At 52.5% G+C, this 10,317-nt stretch overlaps 1 protein-coding gene across 2 annotated transcripts in view; it reads right to left on the reverse strand.

Moving 5' to 3' along the window:
• STON1 (stonin 1) overlaps positions 1 to 9,681 on the reverse strand; it is a 60,290-nt gene extending 50,609 nt beyond the window's left edge. Inside the window, exon 1 of one of the 2 annotated variants that reach the window (XM_083175273.1) lies at positions 9,429 to 9,681. The gene's annotated coding sequence lies outside the window, so the exon portion shown is untranslated. The remainder of the gene's footprint in view (positions 1 to 9,428) is intronic. The other variant, XM_083175272.1, reaches the window with a different exon arrangement.
• Between the last annotated feature and the right edge of the window lie 636 nt (positions 9,682 to 10,317).

The raw sequence follows: 10,317 nt of genomic DNA on the forward strand, positions 1-10,317 counted from the left end.
TGTTATCGATATCGGACATACACACAGGCCGATGTTGTGATATATCGTTAATGATACTAGTATTACTTATATATATCGTTCAGTGCGTACTAGCGTTACTTTGCAGCATTTTTTACACACCTGCCTAAAACTTTTGCACAGTCCAGTACATGGGGTGGGGAGCACAGATTGTAAGCAAGACGGAAGCGGTCATCTATTAGAATGAACTTAGGTCTACAGTCATTAGGTCGACCCCACTAGGTCGACTGGCAGGAAGGTCGACCTGACTTAAGGTCGACATGGGCCAAGGTCGACATGACTTAAGGTCAAATTTGCATAAAGGTCGACATGAGGAAGGTCGACTGGTCATAAGGTCGACATGAGGTTTTGCACTGTTTTTTGAGCTGACATGTGCCGACAGGCGGTATTTCATGCCCTACCATCCACTAGGGCGTGGAGGAGGTTATTAAAGCTGTGGCGAGCGAAGCGAGCCACTGTGCCCGATGCATAGCGAGCGAAGTGAGCGATGCGAAGGTCCGATTCTCATTGCCAACTGCGTCCATGTCGACAGTGTTGACATGCGGATCAAAAAACAGTGAAAAACCCATGTCGACCTTATGACCAGTCGACCTTCCTCATGTCGACCTTTATGAAAATTCGACCTTAAGTCATGTCGACCTTGGCCCATGTCGACCTTAAATCAGGTCGACCTTCCAGCCAGTCGACCTAATGGGGTCGACCTAATGACTGTAGACCTAAGTTCATTCTGACAGATGTACCGATTCCAGCAAGACTGGGGCAAGGACTAATGTGAATGGTCAAATATGCTCGTAAAGCGCTGATATGCAGTTAAAGCAGCTGGACTGCCGACATAATAATGCAAAAAAAGGTCGACATTTTTTCATGATTTTTTAATTAAAACCGACTTGTTCTTCCATCCAAGTGGGCGTGGAGGGAGAATATAAAAGTGTGCCGAGCGCAGCGAGTGTACTCATATGATGTCCATGTCGACATCTGCTGACACAGACACCACAAAAATGGAAAAACTCATGTTGACCTTTTCCTCTGTCAACCTTTTTCCTGTTGACCATTTGCATGAGTTCAATTTTCGCTGCGTCGACCTTCTGACTGGCGATCAATAGTGGTCGACCTGTTGACTGTCCTGCTAGACACTGTCGACCTAATGTTCCACACCCCATGTAGCTCATACATTCTACTTGTCTTTATAAGTAAAAAAAAATAATCAATAAATGAAATAAAGAAAGAAAAAGGTGGAGAAGAAGAATTTGCTGGAGTAGAAGACGCTGGTTCCTGTTACAGGAGGTTCCGTGTATTTGATGCACGGCTTATTGAGTCATTGTTTACAGCAGGGGTGTCAAACTCAAATTCATCGGGGGCCGCATCAGCAGTTTGGTCACCCTCAAAGGGCCGGTTGTATCTGTAGGACTATGTGTCCACTCTTTATTATTATAAATTATTGTCACTGCATTCAATTATTGTATACTCAGCAGTAGCATTTCCCTCCTGCTATTGCTGTGAACTGCAGTGCATTAGGGCACACGCTGCCTGCACAGGGGGGCAGCACTCAGTCTTAGGGCATATGTCCTGCTTATTATCATGGGACACAGCAATTAATGATGGGCTGCAATGTGCCAGTGCACACACACACACACATAGGCAGAGAGGCCCTTATTCTGATCGGTGCGGCCCGATCAGAATATGCGGCCACGACCGTGCAGGCGAATCCCCGCCTTCCATACGGATCGCCACCTCCGTCCGTACGCGGATATGTGGCGATCCGCATGAAATTGGACGGGGATACGCCTCCTCCGTCTTGGGAGCAGCCCCTGCATTCGATGGTCGCCGAACATCGAATGCAGGGCCGCACGCTCCACCAGGTCCCGCCACACAAGACCACACGGACACTTGTCCGTGTGAAATCATGTATGGGGGCGGGCAGCTGACATCCGGCGATGTCAGATGCCCGCCCCCTACACACGCGTCACGGCTTCATTACCATGCATACGCCCCGCGTTTGCATGGGAACGCCCATGAAATGCGGGGCGTATGCATAGGGTAATGAGGCTAAGTAGCCCCTCACGCCCCTCTACGCCCCCTGTGCGGCGTGTCAAGAATACGTGCGGCGAAATCGCCTGCACATGCGCAGAGTGACCTCTGCACATGCGCAGACGATCACCATCGGCGGGACGAACGCATGCGGAGAAATCCGCACCGATCAGAATAAGGGCCAGAGTTTGACACTTACCCGCTCTGATGCGTCCACTCCAGTCTGAGCTGCTCCACCACCAAGGACACAGCTGCGCTCTCACACAGGTGCATTTCCCCCTCCCTCCTGTGAGTAGCGCTCCTCGCACTATCTATCCGGGAGTGGGGGGCAGCGTGCTCCCGGTCACTGTGCAGTGCACACTCAGCAGTAAGTGATCTGGAGCGCACAGCAGCAGCAGCACCATTCACCACGATGGACCTGCTCTTTCCTCTCTCTGGCTCCTATACAGCAGGTGGGAGCAGAGGAGGGGTTGACGACCGGCGGCACTGCGCTAAAGGGCAGACGTTCTCTGGCTTGTAGGCTGGCGCGCATGCGCTGAAGAGGCGGCTTTCTTGTTTAAAAAAACAATCGAGAATAAAAGGTGAAGGCTGGCGGCGGCGGCTGCGCGGGCCACATGAAGAGGTCTGGCGGGCCGGATTTGGCCCATGGTCCTTGTGTTTGACACCCCTGGTTTACAGTATATAAAGGCCTCCTTATAGCCGCAATATCAGTGGGGATCTCCTTCGACATATTATTGTGAATAGAAAAACACCTCATGGACCTTATTCTGGCCCACACGCAGCGCTGGGAATTTTGCGGTGCTGCGTGTAGTTTTGAACGCCGCCCACCGCTCGTTCATAGTGACACCACCTCGGCGAGGTTCCCCATACACTATGCACTGTACTCAGGAGATCTGCCCGGGTAATGTACTGTATTACTGACAGAGCACCAGACCCCGGCTGTGACGGTAACATCGGTGCACGGCTAATGCCGAGAGTAATGGAAGCACGTCGAGCAGCGCAGGAGACGGGATTCACAGAGGTGCTATCAGTATTTACCTTTCCACTTTTGGGTAAGGGTCATTAGGTCGACCACTGAAGGTCGACATCTAAAATAGGTTGACATGGGTAAGGTCAACAGGATCAGAAGGTCAACACCATGATTACGTCGACAACAGGAAGGTCAAAAGCCAAAAAGTCGACATGAGTTTTTCACCACTTTTTTTGTCCTGAAAGTTGACACCACCTAAGCGTACCACGTCCCCTCGCATGGCTGGCTGCGCTCATCACAATGTATCATACGCAATCCTAGCCGCAGGGCAGTCCTAGCCGCATGCAATCCTAGCCGCAGGGCAGTCCTAGCCGCATGCAATCCTAGTCGCAGGGCAGTCCTATCCACATGCAATCCTAGCCGGAGGGCAGTCCTAGCCGCATGCAATCCTAGCTGCAGGGCAGTCCTAGCCGCATGCAATCCTAGCTGCAGGGCAGTCCTAGCCGCATGCAATCCTAGCTGCAGGGCAGTCCTAGCCGCATGCAATCCTAGCCGCAGGGCAGTCCTAGCCGCATGCAATCCTAGCTGCAGGGCAGTCCTAGCCGCATGCAATCCTAGCCGCAGGGCAGTCCTAGCCGCATGCAATCCTAGCTGCAGGGCAGTCCTAGCCGCATGCAATCCTAGCTGCAGGGCAGTCCTAGCCGCATGCAATCCTAGCCACAGGGCAGTCCTAGCCACATGCAATCCTAGCTGCAGGGCAGTCCTAGCTGCATGCAATCCTAGACGCATGCAATCCTAGCTGCAGGGCAGTCCTAGCCACATGCAATCCTAGCTGCAGGGCAGTCCTAGCTGCATGCAATCCTAGCCGCAGGGCAGTCCTAGCCGCATGCAATCCTAGCTGCAGGGCAGTCCTAGCCGCATGCAATCCTAGCCGCAGGGCAGTCCTAGCTGCATGCAATCCTAGCCGCAGGGCAGTCCTAGCCGCATGCAATCCTAGCTGCAGGGCAGTCCTAGCCGCATGCAATCCTAGCCGCATGGCAGTCCTAGCCGCATGCAATCCTAGCCGCAGGGCAGTCCTAGCCGCATGCAATCCTAGCTGCAGAGCAGTCCTAGCCGCATGCAATCCTAGCTGCAGGGCAGTCCTAGCCGCATGCAATCCTAGCCACATGCAATTTTAGCTGCAGGGCAGTCCTAGCCGCATGCAATCCTAGCCGCATGCAATCCTTGCTGCAGGGCGGTCATAGCCGCATGCAATCCTAGCTGCAGGGCAGTCCTAGCCGCATGCAATCCTAGCCGCATGCAATCCTAGCCACATGCAATCCTAGCCGCATGCAATCCTAGCTGCAGAGCAATCCTAGCCGCCGGGCAGTCCTAGATATTACATAAGTACCGGCATGGGTTAGGTCGACAGGCCGTTAGGTGGACATGGGTTTTTCACAGGTTTTTTTTTACCAGAATGTCGACACAGTCGACATGGACACAGTTGTAAGTCAACTGCAGCCCCTTGCATCGCTCACAATGCTTAGGGCACGGTGCCTTGCCCTCCCACCATGCCCTAGTGGATGGTAGGGCATGAAATACCGCCTGTTTGCACATGTCGGCTCAAAAAACGGTGAAAAAACCCAACCTAACTACCTGTCTACCTTACCCATGTCGACCTAACGCATGTGTCCACCTAAACCCATGTCGACCTTGTCCCATGTCGACCTAGACACCTGTTGACCTTCACCCATGTCGACCTAGAACCCTGTCGACCTTGCTGCCTGTCGACCCAACGGTGTTGACCTAATGACTGTCGACCTAAGTGTGGTCAATAATACGACCGTATCCCACAGTCAATGCACAGAAATATCACATAAGCTGGGACGGAAGCATCTCCAGGATTATTCGCTACACAGCAGTGGAACCTGCGCAAAGTTTAGATCAGATAGGATGACACCCGACAAGTTTGGGAATGTGCCCAACGCCACACGACATCACAGCAATGAAGTCAGGCATCACACCCAGGGCCCCAGCACTGTGAGGTAACAATGCTGACCACTGTGCTACGGTATTAGCTACGATCCTGTTTAACATTGATATCACAAATCATGGCACTTTTACTACCAGCAACATCGATTGTGGAAAAGAATGGCACAACAAATAAACCCGCCTCAACCACAACGCCTCTCTGAGCCATCCCTCATTTCCATATCCGGTTGACAGACACTATGTCGACCACTAATGGTCGACAGTTTTTAGGTCTACACCTATGAATGGTCAACATACCCATTGACAAAAATGTTGACATAAACATGGTCGACACGTAAAAAAGTCAACAACACGCGTTTTCGTGGCGTTTTTTTTTTTGCGTCGATCTTCTGTTAACGCGACCTATGGTATGTTGACCATTTCCAGGTGTCGACCATAACGGTAATGTACATACATGCTGTCCTGGGCCATTGTAGGATGGTCTCAGGAGGGGGGTGTCAAGGGCTCCGCTGTAACCAATGGGCCAGCATTGGTTCCTACAGCTAATACGTGTCCATGTAACAGACAGTGAGCAGTTAGATTCCCTGGTAATGTTAGATACATGTCACCACAGGGTGTATCCAACCTGTGTCTCAATATAGAACTACTGCTACTATAACAGTTATACTGCAAGCGAGCACACAAGCAGCCATACAGCAGGCGAGCACACAAGCAGCCATACAGCAGGCGAGCACACAAGCAGCCATACAGCAGGCGAGCACACAAGCAGCCATACAGCAGGCGAGCACACAAGCAGCCATACAGCAGGCGAGCACACAAGCAGCCATACAGCAGGCGAGCACACAAGCAGCCATACAGCAGGCGAGCACACAAGCAGCCATACAGCAGGCGAGCACACAAGCAGCCATACAGCAGGCGAGCACACAAGCAGCCATACAGCAGGCGAGCACACAAGCAGCCATACAGCAGGCGAGCACACAAGCAGCCAGACAGCAGGCGAACACACAAGCAGCCAGACAGCAGGCGAGCACACAAGCAGCCATACAGCAGGCGAGCACACAAGCAGCCATACAGCAGGCGAGCACACAAGCAGCCATACAGCAGGCGAGCACACAAGCAGCCAGACAGCAGGCGAGCACACAAGCAGCCATACAGCAGGCGAGCACACAAGCAGCCAGACAGCAGGCGAGCACACAAGCAGCCATACAGCAGGCGAGCACACAAGCAGCCAGACAGCAGGCGAGCACACAAGCAGCCAGACAGCAGGCGAGCACACAAGCAGCCATACAGCAGGCGAGCACACAATCAGCCAGACAGCAAGCGAGCACACAAGCAGCCATACAGCAGGCGAGCACACAAGCAGCCATACAGCAGGCGAGCACACAAGCAGCCATACAGCAGGCGAGCACACAAGTAGCCATACAGCAGGCGAGCACACAAGCAGCCAGACAGCAGGCGAGCACACAAGCAGCCAGACAGCAGGCGAGCACACAAGCAGCCATACAGCAGGCGAGCACACAAGCAGCCATACAGCAGGCGAGCACACAAGCAGCCAGACAGCAGGCGAGCACACAAGCAGCCATACAGCAGACGAGCACACAAGCAGCCATACAGCAGGCGAGCACACAAGCAGCCATACAGCAGGCGAGCACACAAGCAGCCATACAGCAGGCGAGCACACAAGCAGCCATACAGCAGGCGAGCACACAAGCAGCCATACAGCAGGCGAGCACACAAGCAGCCATACAGCAGGCGAGCACACAAGCAGCCAGACAGCAGGCGAGCAGACAAGCAGCCATACAGCAGGCGAGCACACAAGCAGCCATACAGCAGGCGAGCAGACAAGCAGCCATACAGCAGGCGAGCACACAAGCAGCCAGACAGCAGGCGAGCACACAAGCAGCCATACAGCAGGCGAGCACTCAAGCAGCCATACAGCAGGCGAGCACACAGGCAGCCATACAGCAAGCGAGCACACAAGCAGCCATACAGCAAGCGAGCACACAAGCAGCCAGACATGTATCATATACACAAACTACATACATCATATAATGCTCAGCCCTACCACATGCATCATACACACACTACATGCATCATATGACGCTCAGCCCTACCACATGCATCATACACACACTACATGCATCATATGACGCTCAGCTCTACCACATGCATCATACACACACTACATGCATCATATGACGCTCAGCCCTACCACATGCATCATACACACACTACATGCATCATATGACGCTCAGCTCTACCACATACATCATACACACACTACATGCATCATATGACGCTCAGCCCTACCACATGCATCATACACACACTACATGCATCATATGACGCTCAGCCCTACCAAATGCATCATACACACACTACATGCATCATATGACGCTCAGCTCTACCACATGCATCATACACACACTACATGCATCACATGACGCTCAGCCCTACCACATGCATCATACACACACTACATGCATCACATGACGCTCAGCCCTACCACATGCATCATACACACACTACATGCATCATATGACGCTCAGCCCTACCACATGCATCATACACACACTACATGCATCATATGACGCTCAGCCCTACCACATGCATCATACACACACTACATGCATCATATGACGCTCAGCTCTACCACATGCATCATACACACACTACATGCATCATATGACGCTCAGCTCTACCACATGCATCATACACACACTACATGCATCATATGATGCTCAGCCCTGTCACATGCATCATACACACACACTACATGCATCATATGATGGTCAGCCCTACCAAATGCATCATACACACACTACATGCATCATATGACGCTCAGCCCTACCAAATGCATCATACACACACTACATGCATCATATGACGCTCAGCTCTACCACATGCATCATACACACACTACATGCATCACATGACGCTCAGCCCTACCACATGCATCATACACACACTACATGCATCACATGACGCTCAGCCCTACCACATGCATCATACACACACTACATGCATCATATGATGCTCAGCCCTACCACATGCATCATACACACACTACATACATCATATGACGCTCAGCCCTACCACATGCATCATACACACACTACATACATCATATGACGCTCAGCCCTACCACATGCATCATACGCACACTACATGCATCATATGATGCTCAGCCCTATCACATGCATCATACGCACACTACATGCATCATATGATGCTCAGCCCTATCACATGTATCATACGCACACTACATGCAACATATGATGGTCAGCCCTACCACATGTATCATACACACACTACATGCATCATATGACGCTCAGCTCTACCACATGCATCATACACACACTACATGCATCATATGATGGTCAGCCCTATCACATGCATCATACGCACACTACATGCATCATATGATGCTCAGCCCTATCACATGCATCATACGCACACTACATGCATCATATGATGCTCAGCCCTACCACATGCATCATACACACACTACATGCATCATATGATGCTCAGCCCTATCACATGCATCATACGCACACTACATGCATCATATGATGCTCAGCCCTATCACATGTATCATACGCACACTACATGCAACATATGATGGTCAGCCCTACCACATGCATCATACACACACTACATACATCATATGACGCTCAGCTCTACCACATGCATCATACACACACTACATGCATCATATGATGCTCAGCCCTATCACATGCATCATACGCACACTACATGCATCATATGATGCTCAGCCCTATCACATGTATCATACGCACACTACATGCAACATATGATGGTCAGCCCTACCACATGTATCATACACACACTACATGCATCATATGATGCTCAGCCCTACCAAATGCATCATACACACACTACATGCATCATATGACGCTCAGCTCTACCACATGCATCATACACACACTACATGCATCATATGATGATCAGCCCTATCACATGCATCATACGCACACTACATGCATCATATGACGCTCAGCCCTATCACATGTATCATACACACACTACATGCATCATATGACTCTCAGCCCTACCACATGCATCATACACACACTACATGCATCATATGACGCTCAGCCCTACCACATGCATCATACACACACTACATGCATCATATGACTCTCAGCCCAACCACATGCATCATACACACACTACATGCATCATATGACGCTCAGCCCTACCACATGCATCATACACACACTACATGCATCATATGACGCTCAGCCCTGTCACATGCATCATACACACACTACATCACCAGGGGATGCCAGCAATCTGCCCAGCTGCTGTGGCACTGCCGGTACTGAGGACATGCTGGCACTTCTAGGAGTAGGCACAGAGTGTAATAACTTTGTGACCGGTCCCTGGTGTGCGGGGTGGGGGAGCCGGGGACACATACCATAGGACGGCACTCACTTGCTATGCTGGCCGCTGTGTGCTCCGAGCTCCGGGCAGGAGGCTGTGCTTCAGGCCGGGGCTGCTCTCTCCGTGCAGGATGCTGGGACCTTCCCTCAGCCCCTGTCCGCTGTGACTGCACCAGGCCCAGACTGAGCGCCGGCTGCTCCCTGCAATAGCCTGGCCATCTGCCAGATCACCATCCCCGGCCTCTCATGCTGGGAGCAGCCTCTCTCCTCCCACAGGGCTGCCGGGTATGGGTGGTCAGAGGGGTCTGATGGGTATATAGCGGGCACAGAGGTGACTGCCGGGTACAGGGAGCAGAGGGGACTGATGGGTATAGGGGGCACAGAGGTGATTGCAGAGGGGTCTGATGGGTATATAGGGGCACAGAGGTGGCTGCCGGGTACAGGGAGCAGAGGCGTCTGCCGGGTACAGAGGCAGAGGGGTCTGATGGGTATAGGGGGCACAGAGGCGTCTGCCGGGTACAGGGGGCAGAGGGGTCTGATGGGTATAGGGGGCACAGAGGTGACTGACGGGTACAGGGAGCAGAGGCGTCTGCCGGGTACAGAGGCAGAGGGGTCTGATGGGTATAGGGGGCACAGAGGTGACTGACGGGTACAGGGAGCAGAGGCGTCTGCCGGGTACAGAGGCAGAGGGGTCTGATGGGTATATAGCGGGCACAGAGGTGACTGCCGGGTACAGGGAGCAGAGGGGACTGATGGGTATAGGGGGCACAGAGGTGATTGCAGAGGGGTCTGATGGGTATATAGGGGCACAGAGGTGGCTGCCGGGTACAGGGAGCAGAGGCGTCTGCCGGGTACAGAGGCAGAGGGGTCTGATGGGTATAGGGGGCACAGAGGCGTCTGCCGGGTACAGGGGGCAGAGGGGTC

This window comes from Crinia signifera, chromosome 3 (assembly GCF_055691185.1).
Source record: "Crinia signifera chromosome 3, ASM5569118v1, whole genome shotgun sequence".
Classification (NCBI taxonomy): domain Eukaryota; kingdom Metazoa; phylum Chordata; class Amphibia; order Anura; family Myobatrachidae; genus Crinia; species Crinia signifera.